This window comes from Urocampus carinirostris, chromosome 13, assembly GCF_059441175.1.
Source record: "Urocampus carinirostris isolate Australia breed hairy pipefish chromosome 13, RoL_Ucar_1.0, whole genome shotgun sequence".
In the NCBI taxonomy this organism is placed as follows: Eukaryota; Metazoa; Chordata; class Actinopteri; order Syngnathiformes; family Syngnathidae; genus Urocampus; species Urocampus carinirostris.
In genome coordinates this window covers 11067338-11087832 of record NC_142361.1, presented here as the reverse complement: position 1 = coordinate 11087832, position 20495 = coordinate 11067338, and the positions used below count along the sequence as shown (strand labels likewise).

The window sequence follows — 20495 nt, the reverse complement described above, 5'->3', positions numbered from 1 at the left end:
GCAGAATCATCTTTCTATTGATGCTCTCATTCAAAAGAAGCTGTACATCAACATATTTTATTAGTTAGTGTAAAAACATTTAACTTGTTTTGTTATGCTACGGTTTATGTACTGCTTTCTTGCTTTCCCAGTTAAATCTAAACTACTTTATAAATACCTATTTGTGTGTGTGAGGTGGATGTCAGGGTGGAGGTTGTTTGGTATGTATTTGTATTTGACTTATAGGCTCCAAACCGGCTGAACTGATTTTTGTGAAAACGTACGCAGTTGTACGTTAGGCCTCTGCAGGTGTCTTTAGCTAGGTTTTTGTTCAAGGCACTTCCAATAAATACCAACAGAATAGATAAACATCTTATTTCATGTTGTCCACTTCAGTGGGGTCTTCAACACCCTCTATTGGAAAATTGAGTACTGCAGCTCCAGACCACCAACCAGCAACCACGTCAAGCGGCCAAATGCAGCCTTGAATCGGCCTGGCCATTTTCCCTGTGATGAATAAGATATAGGTTCTGTTCTGTGCCTCACCAGGCATGAACCTCACTGCTATTGATGTGTCATTTGCAAATGTAACAGTTCCATGCTCTTTGAAGTGAACGACGGAAGCCGGTTACTGGCCCATGATTGGGTAATATGCATTTTTTAAAGATTCTGTGTTGTTGACATTGTTGAGTATATAAAATATTAAAATTGTTTTGGATTTTATAATCTTTTTGTAGATCTGTAAATATTTTAATTCATCTTTCCTGTGTTCCTGTGTTTCACGTCTGAACAATTATGGGCTTATTTCCTGTCTTGCTCTTCTGACACTGCCTCTTTGCTTTACTTTTCCACATCTTTATTGTGCGAGGTGCGGGCTGATTTATGCGTTTGCGGTCAGGAGATTTTCCACTCCAGCGGCAGATGTGAAGTTGCGGTGCATTCCTTGTCATCGGGGGTTGTTTTGTTTTCCTGCACAACATGCGGAACACATCATTTACCATTATTTGGGCTTGAAATACCGGCATGGGCTGAGGGGGAGTAGAAAACTGATTTGATGGAAAAGTAGCAATGAAAAACACCAAGGTGGAAACGATAAATCGTCCGCGTAAAATCCAATCGGAGCTATGTTGAACAGGAACGAGCTTAGAAAAGGAAACCATCATCGAGCAGTGCGGTTTCAAGAACGCTTCAGTCGGACCTCATTGCCTAAAGTACTTTTCTTTGTGACTAGCCGGGCGGTAAGAAAAGGAAGTATTATTTGCCTAAACTCCGTGTGGACCACTCAAGCTGTAATATTATTGATAGTGGCAATAATTTCCGACTTCTGGTCGACACCCTTTGGTGCGTCATGTCATTCAAGGGCCTCCACCGCGCTGGTAAAGTCATTATAGGGGCCTCGGTGCTAAATGCATTAGCAGTAAAAGGTCAGAAAACTTCAAAAAATGAAAAAGTAAGCCGTTGTGTTGCTGTACTGATGGTGTCATTGCGAGGGCCCATACATGAAAGAAACTCTTTTCTGGGCCCTTCTCTGATCGCAACTGGTGTTGGCCACATTAAGTCTAGTCATGTTTATTTGTATAGCCCTTAATCACAAGGAGTCTCAAAGGACTGCACAGACCACAGATTATAGAAAACCACAGACTATTATTACACCATCCCCTGATCTAATACCTAAAACATGACTGAAAAGCAATTATTAGTAACAGTAACTACTTACTATACATAAAAGTAACTCCCTAACCCTCCAGGTTACTAACACCAAAATGTAGCACATAACTCTAACTTGCAAATCACTGAATACACTTGCATAAACAAGCTCAGTGGCCTTGGGGCCAGGGGAACCAACCCGGAACTGGATAGTCGCTTTTTCGATCTTTGGCCGAGTAATACCCTAGATTTACAACATTGGTACCCGTTGCCTCCCTGCTTAGCGCTCGGCATTGGGGGTTGGAATTGGGGGTTTTAGTCACCCAAACACTCTCAACGGCAGGTGTTGCCACACATCGATTGGGTCGTGCAAGGAAATTCCCTCCTCTGTATCAATTTCCCTGAAAGAGTCAAGAATGTTTTATTAACTCAGGCCACCTCCCACTTTGGGGTTATTGCTCCGGTATATGCATACTTACATGAAAAGTTTGCCCCCTAAAACTGCTTTAAAATATCCACATAATAAAAGAAATAGAGGAAAGCGTGTACACCCACTTGCGAACTTGTAGACGCCTGTAAACAGACTCATAGCTGAATGACTCCACATCCATTTCATCTCTGGGCTTTAAACACCTTGAAGATCTTCTCCATTTCTGGGTACTGTCAAAACTATATTGCAAAACTCTTTAAGTAAAGAGAACAAAATTCAGCATACCTTCACCTTAAATGCTGTGCTCTCGTTGCCCAATTTAGATCGTGGTGGTTTGTTGTACTTGTATAAGCCAAGCCCCCATCCCCAAGCAATGCCTGCCAATCTCTACTTGTGACACACAACCAAATATGCGCATGAAAGCTGACCCCCTGATGTATTTAATTTGGCTTGAGTGCACGGGTGTATAGAGTAGGGAAAACATCTTAACGATTAAAAACTAAGCATTCTCATACTTAGTTGGTAAATATAAACACGCCCACTCTTTGGAGAATGTATTTGGCGGATCAAGGGGTTGTATAGACAATGTGATGAGTAGCGGAATATTGCAGGAACGCACTCTGTGGTAACAGTAGAGTTAAAACATATATTATTGATTTCAATTTAAAGTACTCGTTAGCGAGAAAAGTATTTTTGTTTCAGGAATAGACTCCTTTATGATGCATTAGTCCCAACTCTGATGTCGACACATGTCCCACCATGTTATTGCCATGATAAATATCCTTTCACAGGCTGGATTATTTTGGCACACGAGCAAGCGGGCCACAGCTTTTTGAGTTGGGGTGCATGGTATCAAAGAACCTGCACGGTCACAGGTCTGATCTGTTCACTGAAAAGGCCGGCTCTTGGCAAAAGACTCACTGTCTCTGCGTAATGAAGCCAGGGCCTTGTGCATGTGTGTGGGTTACATTAGAAATGCATGGAGACCAATAGGTGGCTGCTTCCGCTGAGCTCTAAGCCGTTTATATTCCATCAACCGTTATCAAAGCTGCGGAATGTTTTTGGAGAGCGCGGCATGTTGAAAAAAAAACGGCGACGGCCGGGCACGCCTAAAGGAAGTGTCGTCCAAGTCGACGGCAGACACAGAAGGCGCGAAGCGTTAGCACTTGGACGCCTCCACCACAGTTTGGACAGAGACGGGGTTCCTTTGACCACACTTTAAAAAGCGCCGTGATTTTTCTTTTTTGCTCTGCCGTCTAATTATCGGCCTCCGCCTGGCGTGTGTTGCCCAGAACGGAGGCCTGATCCTGGGCAACTTTCCTGCCCCCCAACACCCCCTCTCTCTTTTGCTCTTGGAGACTTTCGGCGCGTACTTAATCATGATTAATCGCTGCCTGGATAATCAGATACAACATCAAAAGGTTGGAGATGACAGTCCAAGGACGCTTGGGAGGAAACAAGGTATACCAGGCATTCATTAGCTTTGGCATGGCACTCATACATTAGCCCATAACCCTTTATTGTCCTAATTAGGCTGGAGAGGCTGCTGCTATCGTACTTTTTACGGATCGGGCCCGATAGTTTACCTCCACCTTGACCACAGCGGAAACATCTCCTCTTTTATATACGGTCGTCTATTACGGTTTTATTTTTACGGCCGTGCGTTCCTCTCACGCCAAGCCGGGTAATGTCTTTGATTTACGGTCACTTACGGAGGACAAACACAAGACAGGCTTTCCCATCCTGTATTATTTGACTCTTCTTACCGCACACCACGAGGTGCAACCCACACTGTATATTTCATATTTTTTTGGTCCCCCCTCTCTCCGCTTGCCACCCTCCTTCTCCTCTCGCCACTGTTTTAAGTCTCCCTGGATGGAGCCTGGCTTGCGGTGCACCATTTTCCCAACTACAGTAGCAGTGGTGCTGGGCCTTGTTCAACCCCATTATTTCTGGGAGCCAAATTCCCATGGTCCCTGGAACAGGCGTGCCAGCTCTGCCGTCTTGGCTCTCTTCCCTGGTATTGTTTCCTTTGTTACATCCAGAGCTGCATTTCAGACCGTTAATGTTTGCGCTGGGAGGTCCGAATTCCCAGCGTTCGGCTTTAAAAAAGGTAACTTCAAGTTCAGAATGCAGACACTTTTTTTACTCTTACCTTCAGAAAATTATGTTATGATTTTGGATTTTTTTTTTTTTTTTTTTATCATTCTTCCGATTTATATTTCCCATTTTTCTTCTTTGTTGCGGTGCAGGTGAGCGTAGTGATAAAACTCCAGTAAAATATGTGCACGGATGACCACTATAAAATTACTCAGCTGGCCCAGGTGGCTCCTAACCCAGAATCATTGTGCTTTCAATTTTGTTCTGCAGGTTTGTAATGTGCAAATATGTATATTTTTTGTTTTACTTCATTAGTATTCACCTCATCTGATCCAAATCATGCCAAGGAGAAACAAGTTCACATAGTTATTCAACAATGTATGCCGCAATGTTTTTACAGACGTTCCCCTACTTACGATCATTCGACTTACATAAAGCAATAGATATCAACGGTTTTTTTTCGAGATGTCGAAAAATATCCGGACTTTGCTTTAAGTTAGATTTTGTATTGTGTGCACCTTTTTCCAAATAGAGGAATTTACTGTCGTGCTTTTTTTTCCGCCGTCACTGCTGTGTGGCGCTGTGAAAGAGTCACCCAGCATCCACCCGTAAGTAAAAAAATACGCTTCCTCTTCCTAGTGCAAGAAAAGGTTATATTAATTCAGTGTTAAAGTTCGATCTTATTATATCTTTACAATTTTTTACTTTTTTTCCGAATCGCTGAAATTTCATGATGTTGTGAATTTTTTTTATACAACTAGAATGTAACGTATTACTGTGCTAAACATCTGCAGATACAGCATGAGATAAACAGTTATCTTGCCTCATGGCAGAGGGCAGTAGTGAGACCAAGGATCCTGATTCTATGCACATCTCAGTTCCAAACATTTGCTAGTAGTAGTATTAACTTTCCAACAGCAAGTCAAGCCATCCAGTAATTATTTTCTTCTTGCATGGACGTCTTTTTAGGATTAAAGATTACCTATATATTGATGGTTTTATTATGGTGGGTGACGCCATGCCTGCCCCCACCATCTTTTTAAATTTCAGATTTGTTAGCGTCGCAACAAAATGATGAAAGTAAAATATGTCTAAACATAACCCAAACCCAAAGAAAGATAAAAAAGAAAGGTTTATTTGAGCGCTTTTAAGAAATACTCTCCTTGAACGAGTTGACAGAGACCACAATGATGACACAAGCCAAGAGATGGCAGCGGCGAGACAAAAGGTCAACATTCTGTATAGCTCTTTAAAGTAAGACAATTGACAGATTTCTGTTTACCGTTTATATAATGCTTTCTTGCTCAGCCTACCAAATGATGAATAAGATTTAGGTTACTTCATTTGCAAATCTGAATGAGCCTCACCAGACCTGAACCTCACCAAACTTCACTGTCGTACATGTTACACCTCCAGGAATAACAATGTTTTTTTATGTTCTCTTTCATGTTCACTTTGCAAGCTTTTTGTCACATTTCATTGTCTGCTCTCAATAAAATGAGTTACACTGCTGAACAAATAAGACACTGTACTCGTCACAGTCTATAAGCCTACTTATGAGATTGTCGGCCCGTCATATAAAACTCACACTTCACACAAGGAGTGTGGAAAAGCTTCCCGACCCTAATTCCTCCAAGCAGAGCTTACATGAGCACGATTACCTACAAGTGAATCACGATTAACATTTGGAAGCCATCTACGCCTATTCAATGCTGATAGCGCTCCTCCATCTGTAATCCACTTTTATCGCCCATCATTCCGGCTCGAGCACCCTAAACTCGTTCTCTGTGATACGGGCCCGCCAAAGCCACCGTGGCAGCTCACAGGAGGGTGTAAACGCAAAACGATTGTTGGTTTGGCACAGCAAGGCGCCGGAATATCCGACTGATGTCGGCGTCCCGCTTGCGATGCTTTCCCAGCGTGCAGGCACACCGGTGTCAGGCAGTGGTGGGCTATGAGGGACTTCACAGCCTTCTCTGCTGGCCTAAAAAATATCTGAATCAGGTGTTTTTAATCATATTTGGTTTTGTATGATTGATAATCACTGATTGGTGCTCTTATTTTTGTGTTTTGCCTAAATAATGCCACAAATGGTAAATACAATAGTTCCAAATTGTCCGTCAGTTTCCTTTCATCGCTTTTCCTTGCGCTGCTTCGAGACTTGTGCTTTCATATTTAAGCATTTACCTAATCACATTTTAGGATTAATTGTTGCTAGGCTCAGAAATCTGCCCAGGCGCCTTCAATATTTAATATGCAGGGGCCCTGCAGCATAACATAACTCTGATATTGCTTTGCTGTAGCCAATCAAATTTTAAATTGGTTTAAAGGGCCCTGCTAGAAGGTGTAAAGAAAAGTTACCGTTTTCACAAATTAATGGGGCAGTAATTCACTTGTTAACCCACTGTACTAGCATTAATAGTATATTGTGTTTATTTTATAGCATTTTTGGTAAACCAACAATGACTAATGGAGCAAAATACATTGATTTGGTAGCAGATTTATTGTTAAAGCCATTTTCAATGCAGACTTTTTGAGGAAAGCTAAATATTGTTAAGAAAATTATTTTGGGTGACAATAGTATATTCCTAAACAATATTGAGATTTCATGAGGTCATTATTGATGTATTTTTTTATGTGTCGCAGCTGTAGCTGCAATAAAGGTTTTATAGCCATAAAATTGTTATTAAGAGGTGGATTGATTCAGACTAGTAATGGGAATCGCAGCTCTTTTTAGAGAAGCTGCTCTTTCATCTCGGTTCACTAAAAAGAGCCGGCATTTCAAGTTGTATGCGTCCCTTTAATCCATATACTACCAATTATTATGTAACATTGTTCACAATCTGACTTGAAAATGAAATTAAGCAAAAAAGAAACAAAAGAAGAAGAAAAGAAAAATTAGAAAAAAAGAAGAAAGCTGGGAAAAAGGTTTGGGGGTCCCTCTACTCATATGTTACCAATAATAATGGAAAATTATGTTATGCACAAAATGAATGAACAATTTAGAAAAAAAACGATTATGCTACTAATTAATTTAAACTGTAACTCATTTAAACTTGGAACTTGTTTTTGTACTACTAGTATCAAGCGAATCCAACTCTCTGAAAAAAACACAATAAAAAAATAATTAGAAACACTGATTAAGAGCAACAACAAAGAAATTATGTAATACAAGATAAAACTTACATTGTTATATAAGATCCATTGAATGAAAAACACAGGAAAATAAAATTAAAATGTATACAGATGCAAAAAAAAGATAAAATACTCCCTGAAAAATAATGTGTTTGTTGCTTATTAACTGGCTCGACACATCACTCACTAATTCAGACTGGAGTGAAGGCCCAAGTGCAAAATCCACGGCACGCCGCAGTTAAACGCATTTGTTGGCTCGGCGCAGAACGTCGCCAGGCATAAGCGACTGATCTTGGCTGTTTCCGATCCGCACGCTTTCCCAGCGTGCCGACACGTCGGTGTCAGGTAATTCTCTGAGGAAGAGCAAGGCGCCCCTGCAGGGAACGGCAGGGAGGCCTGTATCACATCTCGGGAGTTGTAATAGCAGCTTTGAAGACTCCAGTCGGCTAATCCCACATCATGTGTCTAATAGAGTGCCGCCTCCTTCGTCGGCTTGGAGGGGATTTCTTAGCTGTCACCTGCAACCGTTACAGTCGGGAGAGTGTTATATGTCGGGAAAAATAAATACCAGGGTCCTGCACTTGCCTTCCTGTGAGTGGATCGGAATTTACTGATTACAGTGTGAAGTACCTGTTAAGTTTTGGTAATATTGTAAAAGTTCTGTTTGGGCCTAAATGGCCCTTTCTGCTGTCCTAAGAATACCGTATTTGTTTGTGTATAACCCTTTTTTTACTCAAAGAGGAAAATAACAGGGGGCCGCTAAAGCTAGGGTCTAGGTGACGTTGCCCCAAATGGGTTTTCCACACAAAAAGCACTGATAAAAGGCATTCCGCTCTTCTCAAAGGAATAGTGTTTTAGATTATCCACTAGATGTCACTGTAATGTGTAGTGCAACCAGAATTGAGTCCAAGGAATGCAAATTATGGAGACTGAAAGTGATGAGAAAGAATCCTCTTTTCAGATTGTTACCCAGCTTTTCACAAAGAACAAGAAATAGAGGGATGTATATTTGTAGAGGAATAAAAAATAGGGACGAAGATATAAATACAAGAGTAAAACGGTAATAGAAAACAAAAAGTATGCAAAAGAAGAACAATGGGGGAAAAGAAAGGGAAAGGAAAGAAAGGAATGAAAGCTAAAGGAGATAAATGCAAAAAATCCCTCTTTTTTCTTTTAATTTTTAATTTTTTCTCTTTTTTAAGTCATTAGTTTTACTTTCATTTTTATTGAGTTTTACTTATTTGTCTTTTTTGCCATTTTTTAAATTAGTTTCTTCTTTTCTTTGTATTTTCTTATTTTTCTTCTTTTCAAGAGTAATGCAGTGCCTTTTGGTCTCCATAATTTGTCTACTTTTGTTCATGCTCGGTGGAAGGACTGAATACAGCAACATCTGGTGGGCGAATAATCCACACTGTCCCTTCAACTTTCATATTAAGGCAGGGGCCTTAAACTATCATCCCGGGGCTGCATTTGGTCCCCACGCCGGGAAATTGAGACCACCGCACTCAACCAATAATTTTTCAGGAAATTCATAATGACCCAGCTCTAGAGAGCTATTTTCAGAACCAGTCCGCGGGAACCTCATCTTGCCAGAACCAGAATAGATGGAGGACCCAGACGAGTAAGGTTTTCACACAAGCTTTATTTTTACAGGAATAGGGCATGGGCGTGAACACAAACGCCAGTGAATGCAATCGCTAGGCGGAAGAAGTGAGACAAAAGACCTGCACGTCAAAACAGGAAGCCAGAGGCGGACGAGATCGATACCGAATACACGAGCAGATATCGGACAGACGGGATCGATACCGGAGAGGATGAGCTAGACGGGATCGATACCGGATACTAGGGCAAGATAACGGACAGGATGAGACAGGCGGCATTGATACCAATTACTGGAGACTGGTGTCAGATATCAGACAGGTGGAGAAAGACAGGATCGATACTGGAGACTGGAGCAAGATATGAGACAAGACGAGATAGACTGGATCAATACCACATATTGGAGTCTGGAGTCAGATATCAGACAGGTCGAGATAGATGGGATCTATACCAGATACACGAGCCGATACTGGACAGACGGGGTCAATACCGGACAGGACGGGGCAGACAGGATAGATACCGAGCAGGATACACAAGCAGGATACCAGACAGAGTTAAAATATATATATATATATATATATATATATATATATATATATATATATATATATATATATATATATATATATATATATATATATATATATATATATATATATCATCTCATCTCATCAGCTGCACTGCTTATCCTCAGTAGGGTCGCGGGGGTGCTGGAGCCCATCCCAGCAATCATCGGGCAGTGGGCAGGGGACACCCTGAACTGGTTGCCAGCCAATCGCAGGGATATATATATATATATATATATATATATATATATATATATATATATATATATATATTTATATAAAGTCTGTGAATTCCTTTAATTTATGTTTAAAATCCTGCACCCCGCGTTTCTCCCAAAGGCTATCAAAATCCTGCACCCCGATTTCCTCCCAATGGACCTGGCAGGAGTTTACAGTTGGTATTGTAATGTTTGCGCGGATAGGTGAATGTGAGCTATTGTAAAACCCTTTCAGCACCGTATGGTGAAGCTATAAGTGAACATTACCTGTTATCAAAGGGAATTGTAATTTTCTTTTTCCCTTTCAGATATTCATTACTTTTTTAATAGGTAGAATCAAAACTTTATCATGTAAATACTTATGGTTTCTCTCTTTAGCAGTTTTTTTGTGGTTTTATAAGGTTAGACTAAGTATCAGATTTAGAGAGTTTAATAATACCAGCTAGTTTTGGCAGACTAAGATTCTTATTCATAAATATCTTTGAGAGGGCCCATGAAGGACACCAGTGAATTGAGATCAATAATGTCATTTTGTTGAATTTTTGAGCAGCTCAGAGCAAATAAAACATGTCTGATAAGTTGAAATGAAAGGATCAACAGTGAATACACTTAAGCGCTTCCCTAATCAACACTTAAGAGAATTTACATGAGGGGCTCTGATCAATAATGGCATCTCTGGTAACGCGCAGACAATCGTGATCACACGTGCGTCAATGCAATACCTTGAAGAATAGCGAGAATTGTCTCCTCCATAATCATAAGCTGTCAAAAATGCAACAAGAGCCTCCGAGTGGAGTGTGTGATCATCGCGGAAGCCCAGGTCTGCAGAGGTTTGCATGACATTTTTAAGTTCTCGTTTACTTTTCGTTTTCTCCCCATATTTATTTTATATGACGGTGGAAGACAAGAATTTACGTCCGTTCTGGATGGAGTCCAAACCGAAAGAGGGAGTGGTTTATTTTCGTCAGAAAAATCAGTACAGATAAGAACACGACTTCAAAATAAAAGAATACAAGATTGATAAACGTACAAGAGATATAATTACACTTATTGTTGAAACGTTACTTTATGTGTGTGTGTGATAAACATTGTTTTTATATTTAGTAATATAAAAACAAGCTAATTATCTTGAGACAGAAATTCAAGAGATTTACATTGAAAACCTGACAATATGCCTTGCCAGATTGATAAGAAATAAATAACATGGATTGTGCAATTAGGTAAGGGATACTGCTGACCTAATCTATTACCGTAATTTCCGGGCTGTAAGGCACACCCAAAAACCCCAAATTGACAAACAATGTAATGGTGTGCCATGACCCAGTGTGCCTTAGTAACGCAAATTAAAATAGTTGGGATTGAAAATGCATACAATATTCATGCATGTGCATTACTATGTGTATTTGTGCAATGATTGATAAAACGAAAAACATCGCTGACCCTAATCGTAAAACAGAAAAAGAATCAGACCAGGGTCTCAGCGGTGAGAGTGCCGACACTCAAACACCAGACCACCAGTGATACAGATAATATACGGGGCATTAGATTTTATATCATTATCGCAATATTATTACTCACTGTGCCAGAAACGAATGTTAGAGAATGTAGAAAACAGACATTTTGTCCTGAAAGGTGCAAATAAATACAAACACAAAGTTAGATCATCATCAGATATGCATATAATGCGTTTATATCAGTGTCTGTGTTTTTGACATGCATGTTTTTTTGTGGGGGAAACCGGAGTGCAAACTCCACCCGGGGAGGTTGTGGAAGCTGGACTTGAACCCTGAACCTCTGCACTGTTGGGCTGTGCACTAACCACCCATCCGCCATGCTGCCCACTTAATTTACCATAAGTGTAAAACAATCTGCAATGTTTATACAGGAATAAACACGGTAGATCTTGCTTTAGTTTTAATTCATTGCGCTTTATAGTCCAGTGTGCCTTATGTGTTACAAATGTATGACAAGACTATATTTGGGGGTGCACCTCATTGTCCTTAAAATAGGGTAATACCTAAAGTGTAACCAATTCTCGTTTCACTTGGGCTTTGACCAATCCACCCCACCCCTTCATTTTTACAAGAGCCGAGGTGTGCATGGCTAATTACAAGCGCCGCAGATGGATGTTAAGCCACGCCAAATTTAATCTTAGTTCATTAGATATAATCTCTTTAAAGATTGAAGGAAAATATTTGAATTTTTAAAAAGTTTCAACGTTGTGGCGTCCTCATTAAAAATGGGATGTGGCAACGTGCAGAGAGGAAGTGAGGAAATGTCTTTGTGCGGATGAATAATCCAACCAATATAAAATATTAAGTCACTATTTTACCCTGTGTTTCTCCTCAGGCTGTAGTGATAGGCCGGGTAATAGAAGGCTTCTGCTTTGAATAAAATACAGAGGTGCACGAAAGGGGGATCTCAACTATCTGGAGGCGAGTGCACTTCTGAATTATACTGTAAATATATTCATTATTCCACGCGCACACCAAAGAGAGCGAAGCATTGTTGATGGATGTCATTTTCAAGTCAGACGGTAAATAAGTAAACAGTTTTTATTTTTGGCGAGAAAGAGAAAAAAAAAAACACCAAAGTTCAGATTTTTAATTTTTAAGTATGTTTGCTGCCTGAATGGACATTATGATTGGATACGCTCACCACAGGCATTAGGTATGTTTGCACATTAAATCCATTACAACAAACTTTCTTTACAAACTTATTCACTTTTAATCAATGCAACAAGTTTGTTCAAAGGACCAGTATGGAATTTGAAACTTGTTTACTTGAGACTGCAACTTCTGGCTTGTCATCATTGCAGCCTCTGTCGTGCTCGTTCGTAATATAAATGGAAAAATCTTTCACAAAGGAATATTTTTGGAGGTCTGAAGCTGATTGGTTAGCGTGTCCACGGCACAACTATGATGTCTTGGGATTAAATCCAGCTACCAGCCTTCTTGTGTGGAGTTTGTATGTTTGCCCGTGCTTGTCTGGGTTTCCACCGGGCACACTGATTTCCTCACGCATTCCAAAAACATGCATGTCAGGTTAATTGGCCAGTCCCTAGGTGTGAATGCCCGAGTGAGATGTCTGTCTCTGTGTGCCCTGCGACTGGCTGGCAACCACTTCAGGGTGTCCCCTGCCCACTGCCCGAAGATAGTTGAGAAGGGTTCCAGCGACCCTCGCGACCCTACTCAGTATAAGCGGTGCAGATAGTGAATGATGGATATACTTTGTCCATCACTATTCAGGATTCAGATATTTTTCAGGGCTGCAAAGAAGGTCTTGCAAGCTCTGACGGTCCACCTCTGTTATAGCACCCAAATTAAGTGCTTTGACGGACCAATAAGATCACACATTTCAGAACATAAACTGTAAATGCAAACATAATTAATTTTACAGGTGTAGCTAATGACCTGACCCCTCGGTGAATGTCTCGGCCTTACGTCACTTGCATCATGTGAGCCAAGTTCTGACCGCCATAATCGGTTTATAGATGGAGCAGATGTTCGGCACGTCACCACCGACCGCCCGAGTAAGAAAACACTAAGATCTGGTCGGGTTTGTCTCCGGGAACATTCCAGTTACGGCCTGCGCTGTATGAATTAAAACCCTTCACTTTGACTTTGGGTGAATAACTTTCTTTTGACTTGTCCAGTCATCCGCAGTCGGGCTGTAAAATCGGCCGGCTCAGAGGCCACCTTGTCGTCGGAAGTTTTACACAGTATCCATTGTGTAACAGCTGTAAAACACGCTCCAAATTATTAACTCCACATGCCTGCGCCGCTGATGAACTGGAATCCCAGAACAACCTTTGGATTTTGGCCAATAACCTTGGAGGGGAGACTGTTTGAAAACGGGACAATGAATCCGGTTGAGTCGTCGTGCACGCCCCGCTGAGAACTGGATGCATGACGGATGGGTGGGTTTGACCGTGCTCTTTGTATCATCTATTTTGGATACTAGAGAGAACCACAGCTAAAAAATACTGTTAAAGTTAGTCATTATTAAGACTATTTCGTGGCTATATTTACACAAATAAAATACATATAATGTTAAAATCTAACCGTGGTACCAAGAGCAGAATTACTCATGTCCTCCATGATGTTTGCAGAGAAGGGAAACAGACCCCGCCCACAACGTGGGCGTGATTTATTATACGTCAGGGAGAAACAGCACACGTGAGCACTTCACAATAAAAGAATATAAGATTAATAAACGTACAAGAGATGCAATTAGACTGATTATTGAAACATTACTTCATGTGTGTGTGTGTGTGAAAGATTGTTTTTATATTTAGGAATATAAAAACAAGTTATATTCACACAGTGAATTCTGAGAAATATTACAACCAAAACGACCAACCTATCAAATACTCAAAGATGATGATAGATTTTGACAAGAAAAAAAAATATGATCATCTCAACAGAATAGGAATATTGAGCAATGTCAAAAGGACTGATAGTCATATATTATGGTACATCATCCAAATACTATCAGTTCCAAAATACTTGGCGACTTTTGGCTTTTTTAATAGAAATAACCCAAATAGAAATATATTAGTGCCCATCATGTGCGGTGAGGTCAGCGTCTGGTGAGGCACAGTTATATTTACAGGTAAATTAACTTATATCTTATTCATCATTTGATGGGCAGATCAAAATAGCAGGGTGTAAACACAAGCATTGAAAAAAGTATTTTATTGTCTTACCTTAACTTATAAATTAATTTTATGTACTGTTCTTTTTAAATAAATTTATCAATAGATAGGTTATACTCTATTATGAAAAAAGGGCCTATGCAACGAAAAAAAGTTATTGGATGGCTTCACTATCGGTTAGCTTGCTACTACTAGGATTACTTCTATTGAATAAGGTGAACTCCATACCAGAATCATTGGTTTCACTGTCGCCTTCTTCCATGAGGCAAGAGAATTGCATGCATTACTGTGCATGTGCAGATGCTTTGCACAATATCCATTCATCCATCCATTATCTGCACTGCTTATCCTCAGTAGGGTTGCGGGGGTGCTGGAACCCATCCCATCTATCTTCAGGCAGTGGACAGGGGACACCCTGAACTGGTTGCCAGCCAGTCGCAGCTTTGCAAAATACTACCTTACATATTGCTCGTTTGGAATACAGAATCAATAGGTAATCGTATATTGTGAAAAAAAAACATGCAACACGAAAGAAACTGTCTTGACTTGCTGTTAGCTTGCCAATACTTTTAACAATTCTAATGTATGGGGGTTAGGCTGAGGTGTGCACCATATCACAGGCCTTAGTCTCACTACTGCCCTCCACTGTGAGGCAATACAATCGCATGCCTCAATCTGCATCTTCAAACATTCAGCAGTAATATGTTACTTACTAATTGTATTCATAATAACAATAATGTAGAATTCAGCATTTTTGAAAAAGAAAATTGTGAACATGAATATATGCATATACGTGTGTTTTACTGAATTTGAATTCCTTATTTTCTGTGAATATGTGCAGGGTAACACACTTTGTACTCGAAATCATGGATGAAAAAATGCAGCAGGGGCTTCTCAGTCTGTGCATTTTACAAGGATTTAATGTCATAAAGCACTTGCCCAAAATTTGGAAACTTTTGTTAGATGTGTGTCTACTAATAAACAAGTTGTAGTTTACTTTTTAACAATTATGTTTCTATTTATATCTATCATTAACTCCCTTTTTAGAATTCTAAATATTCAAGAAGGAGTTAAAAGGGTTTGAACTATCATTAGCAGTCCTTGACAAACATATTAGCCCTATTGTCAAATAAACATTTTATATTCTTATTGTTTGAAAATAAGGTGTGACAATTTCCATGATTTTCAAGTGACAGCCAAATGTATTGTTAATGTTTTTTCTCACAAGCTTCTGGGACAGACACAAACGTTCTTAAGTCTTTTGGCAATGATGTGACACCCAACACCCAAGAGTGACTGCATGGCTTTCCCCTCAGGAAGAACAAGCGAGATGATTTGTTGAGGGGCCCCAGGGAGCAGCCAGCGCTCCTTGAAAACAGGTGGTGCAACATCACACCGCAGCGTACCTTCGGGGAATATTTGGAGATGTTCAGGAAACGCACCGAAAACAAAACACATCCGCAATGAAACAGACGAAAAACGCCACTTAATTTTCGGTGGTCATTAACTCCCGGAACCTTCCCACCAAAATTCTGCTTTTGGAACTGGAAGGAGCGTGTGTTCTCTAAATGACAACCCCATTATATTCCTTCTCAAAAGAACGACACTGTTCCCTTAGGGCCCGGTCACACAGCCTTTCACGGGCGTATCGAGGCTGAATCACGGCCAGAAAGTTCTACCCGTAAAGCAGACGCTGTTGGACGCTTTGAGATCGCGATACAGACGAGATACAGCCGTGCTTTATACGCGGCAAGAAATTCACACGCGGTTGGCCGCGCGAAAAAGTTTTGCGCTGCTCAAAACTTTAGACCACGGGTAACCGCGGGCGGCACACGTGGTACACACGAGGTAATGACGCGGTACAGATGCGGAACGACGTGCTATGGCCGGGGCCAGGGCGTGGTTACACGCGGGTAGGACGCGAAATTTTAGCGGGTAATCGCGGGTGGAGCACGGTCATTGCACGTTTGTTCTGCGCCTGTATCGCGGTGTTATCACGTGAATTAGTGTGTGTAACGCGTGTGACGGTCAAACGCCTTTCTCCGCGTGTATACAGCGCGATTTGCCGAGCACACGTCAGTTGTGCTCGAGACGTCAAGGGGTGAACATGGATCCCCGTCACCGTAGTGACCTCGTCTTAATCCATTTTTATTTCTTGATATTTCTTTTCATTTCATAACAAGATAATAAAATAAAAATGAAAAACTATTACAATAATAACATATTGGCTTCTTCTTCGGTGCCATAGCTTGAAATCTTGATCTTCACGGGACTGTGTCTTGAGCGGTCATGATTTCCACAGCCCGGCTCGGCAGCTCTTATACCCGTTGTCCACACGCGGAAAAGACGTGGAACTGACGCGATGAGGAAGCGGAACAGTCACCAGCGTCTGTTTTGCGGGCATACCACGGATGAACAGCGGGTTGGCGAATTTTGCGCATTTTCTATCGTGGGCAACCACGGGCAAAAAAAAAAATCGCAAAATTTTACCCGCGATACAGACGCAAAAGGCTGTGTGACCAGGCCCTTAGGTCAACCGTTGGACTTACAGTAGATTGTTCTATTCATATTCATATTGCTATTCATACTAGAGCAAGTAATGTACTGATTTCTTGAAGATGCCATTTTTCGTACAGTAAAGTTGTATTTCGTAGACCTCAATTATGTAGAATCTAAATGCAAAACATAGTTTATGAGCACAACCAGATGCATACAGACCTCCTTTCTAGGACAAACAATAAAATGTGATAAATGTGAATAATTATCCATTTCAAACTTAAGGGTTATTCGTTTACAACAGTTGTTTCAACACTACTTGACCTTCTCTATTCCAGTAAAATAACTTGTTGAAAGATTTTAGATGAACATTAATAATAAAATGAATTTCAGACTATTGGCAGCAGGTCGAATTAGAACTCACTTGAAAGTGGCTCCAGATCTTCACCTGACCTTGTTATGATAGACACATATTGTGGATTTTTTTTTAATATAAATTTAGCCACACCATTAGGTAACAGTAAAACATATCTAGTTGAATAGATTTTCTAAACCAGCAGATTACAAAATGTTTGCTCTGTACCAATGCCCCTCTGCACTCCAGAGACCAAGTCATCAAAAACGACCATTTTCCAAAATATGGCCCCATTCGACTACTAACATTGATGAATGTTGAGAGTTTTCCACTCTCATATTTAGCCTCAGTTAGACTTGGACAAAAACAATTTCTTGCTTTTGATAGATCACTCCAAAATATATTAGCAGATAGGTCGACTGTCAATCTGGCTGCCCAAAGGTCCTTACAAGCTCTTTTTTTTCTCTCCGAGTGTTGAAAAATGATGTAATCAAGCCGTCCTTCCTTCCTACCAGCGCTCCATCCATCCTCTCTAAAGGCCTGGCGGTCCCTTCGGCCTCGCTCTGGATCAAGTCCCCCACAAGGCCCCCCTGACCCCGTTAGAGTTGCATGATGGGCGGCCCTGTCACTTCAAATGGCTGCCCGGGTCCGATGCAAGGCTTGCCCCTTACTGTGAGTAAACCTCTATGTTATTTCGGTTTTATGGGCTACGGCTGGATAACTCTGCGGAATGGATGTGGACAACTTAGTTATTGTCGTGCGGGTGGGAAAGGAACCGATGCCGTTGCGATGGCTTCGGATTGGATGCCATGAAAAGTTATGTGGCGTGAGGAAACCAAGGCAAAGTTCAGGATGACCAATGCCCCAGCAGTTGGCCATGTCTTTTTCCCAAAGATGCCGTTCAAAGGGTGTTATTTAAATTTCAAGGCAGATGAGTGCCTTGAAAAGTGATGTGTTACTTCAGTTGTGGAGAGCTGTGCCTTTGAAGGCGAAGAGAGGGGGAAGACGGCGGCTTTGTTATTGAAGTAAAGAATAATAAGGCCACTGCATGTTGGGCTGTGTACGGAGACCTTGATATCAATCCAATGCACTATGCATGGCCTCTGCGCAACAAGCAGCCAGACAGGAAAGCAGGCGCCTTTTGATCCCGCTTTCCTTCTGTTGTCTTTCATCTGACCCATCCGCCCAAATTGTCACCATCACGCACACACAAGCCGAGAAAAAAAGAAAGAAAGCAGGCGCAATGCAAACCCTCAGGGTGGCCCCATCTCACTCTGGACATTTTTAGTCATTAACTTCCAAAGGAGGGAGCCTTGTGTCTTTGGAAACTATTTGACACTTAGATTCCAGTTTTGTGTGTGGTATGATCTGTTCACAGATTAACACTGCAGTAGTATGGTCACGTCACAAGATCATCCGAACTGTCCGTGATCATTTTCCAGGTCACAGACCAAGGGAGCAGGAGGAGAAGAAGACTGAAAAAAACTGGGCCGACAACATTGTGCAATGGACTGATTCCGACTTTGCAGCGGCCCTAACTCAGGCCAGGAACCATCAGCAGTGGATAGAGTTGTACAGAGTTGCGTTCTCAGTGGTGCCCCAGGGTCTTAACAAACCTAAAAGGGTGATTACTCTCCACAATGCAACTATTCACCAAACCTTTTCTATAACAAATACATTATTTTCCGCGTGTTACATTGGTAAAGTATTCAATGTTTGGTCAGAATTCCGTTTTGCAATGTCAGAACATCATTAAAACATGTGAGGTGAATACTGTGTTATAAGTCGATTTCATATAAATGTTATCTGACTGATACTGCTGGAATGTGAGGTTGGGGACAGGGGCTATAGCTGCATGTTTTTATCAAAGGTCGCCGTGACAGCTCCACTAAGGGGGTCCGCCAGTTTCAGCTAACTGGAACCCAGAGTTGGTACACGTCTCACCTCGCAACAGCAGTCTGATTTGGCCAGTCACAAGGCAGGAGGGATGTCCTAACAGCAGAAAAAGCTGGACCAAGGCCCTGGCTGGTCCTGGCCAGGTCTCAGCTCAACAGGCAGCCGGCGGGCCTCGCTAGGTCGGCAGCCAAACCACTGGGACAAAGCCAGCGACCTCTGAAAAGCATCAAGCCACCAGCAGTCAACCTCTCCTTCCACACTCTGCATTCGGTGGTCCTCGTCCCAACCGGCTCTAGAGCCTACCAGGATTCCTCATCGCTCGAAAGCTGAGGACATAAAGTCCGGGCCTTCATCTTCATCGACGCAGAACTTCACAGAACATCTCATTGTTGCTAGGTATTGTTATTGGTGTGAGGTAAAACGAGGAACTTGATCAAAATACAATAACGTAATAATGAAGCCAATGTTGTTACCCATCCAAATGGTGACAGTTTAAGTTCTCAACTTCTAGTTTTGTTTTGTTTTATTTTCTTCTTATTATTTGGTGTTCTATTCATGCTTCTTTAGTAGATGATTAGTAAAAGAAAAGTTATTAAATCCAAGAGTGTGTGTGTCTTCATTAAAGTACATTGAACTATCATAACGGGAAAAAGAATTCACCTAAAGTGTGTGTAGGCACCCTACAGAAAAACTAAAAAAGGTTAATCATCCAATTTCCTGACATAATGATCTAAAAACGTATGTGGTGCTCCAAAAAGGCAAAACGAGTTTTGAAAAGAATAAACTTTAATTCAATTGGTCAATAAATTGGTTATTAGAATACTTTATTTACCACCCATATTTGCTACACATTCTTCTTCTTAGAAGGAAATGTGTCTTTCTTCTCTGTGCTTCCTAATCGACTTCCGTGCTGGTGAAAACGCTGAGTCTACTGGAGTATAAAATTTCTGTTGAGGTCATTAATTTCAATCATTCGATATTTTTACAAATAACAGTTAAAACAATTAAGATGAACAAAAAAAACACAGATAATGTTGTGGGCTTTTTAGAAGACTATGTCTACAAAAAAAGCCTCTGTAAACTGACGGGACCATATTTTATAAGACATGGTCATGGTTTGAAGCCCGCAGAATGATACAGCGAGGCCCCCCACATTAGTATGTACGTTTTATGTAAGAGTTTGATATGGATTATCTCTATAGGAAGGCAATCGTCCCCACTGTTGAACTGATGCTTAAAGGCTGGCGGATTTGCTTTGCACATAACTTTCGATTAAATTATTAAACACTACTTGGCTGTATTTGCCTTTTTCACCATACGTCTCGAGAGTTAAATGTTACATTATTTGTTTTGCAAGAAGCCAATTTCAGAACAGTTTTTGTTTGGACAATTAAAGGTTAAGGACACACATTACAAT

At 41.0% G+C, this 20495-nt stretch overlaps 2 long non-coding RNA genes across 3 annotated transcripts; one reads left to right on the top strand and one right to left on the bottom strand.

The window, feature by feature from the left end:
• Positions 1-761: 761 nt before the first annotated feature.
• On the bottom strand, positions 762-10625 carry LOC148353725 (uncharacterized). The gene is made up of 5 exons (XR_015852471.1): positions 10590-10625; positions 7479-7809; positions 2182-2295; positions 1881-2027; positions 762-948 (listed from the first exon to the last, which is right to left on the bottom strand). It is a non-coding gene; the product is annotated as an uncharacterized LOC148353725 (long non-coding RNA).
• Positions 10380-19522, top strand: LOC148353724 (uncharacterized). Of its 2 annotated transcripts, XR_015852469.1 has the most exons (5): positions 10380-10504; positions 12024-12210; positions 15560-15710; positions 17698-17854; positions 18625-19522. It is a non-coding gene; the product is annotated as an uncharacterized LOC148353724 (long non-coding RNA). The 2 variants fall into 2 exon arrangements; XR_015852470.1 differs by lacking the exon at positions 12024-12210 and having other exon boundaries at positions 10446-10504.
• The last annotated feature ends 973 nt before the right edge of the window (positions 19523-20495 follow it).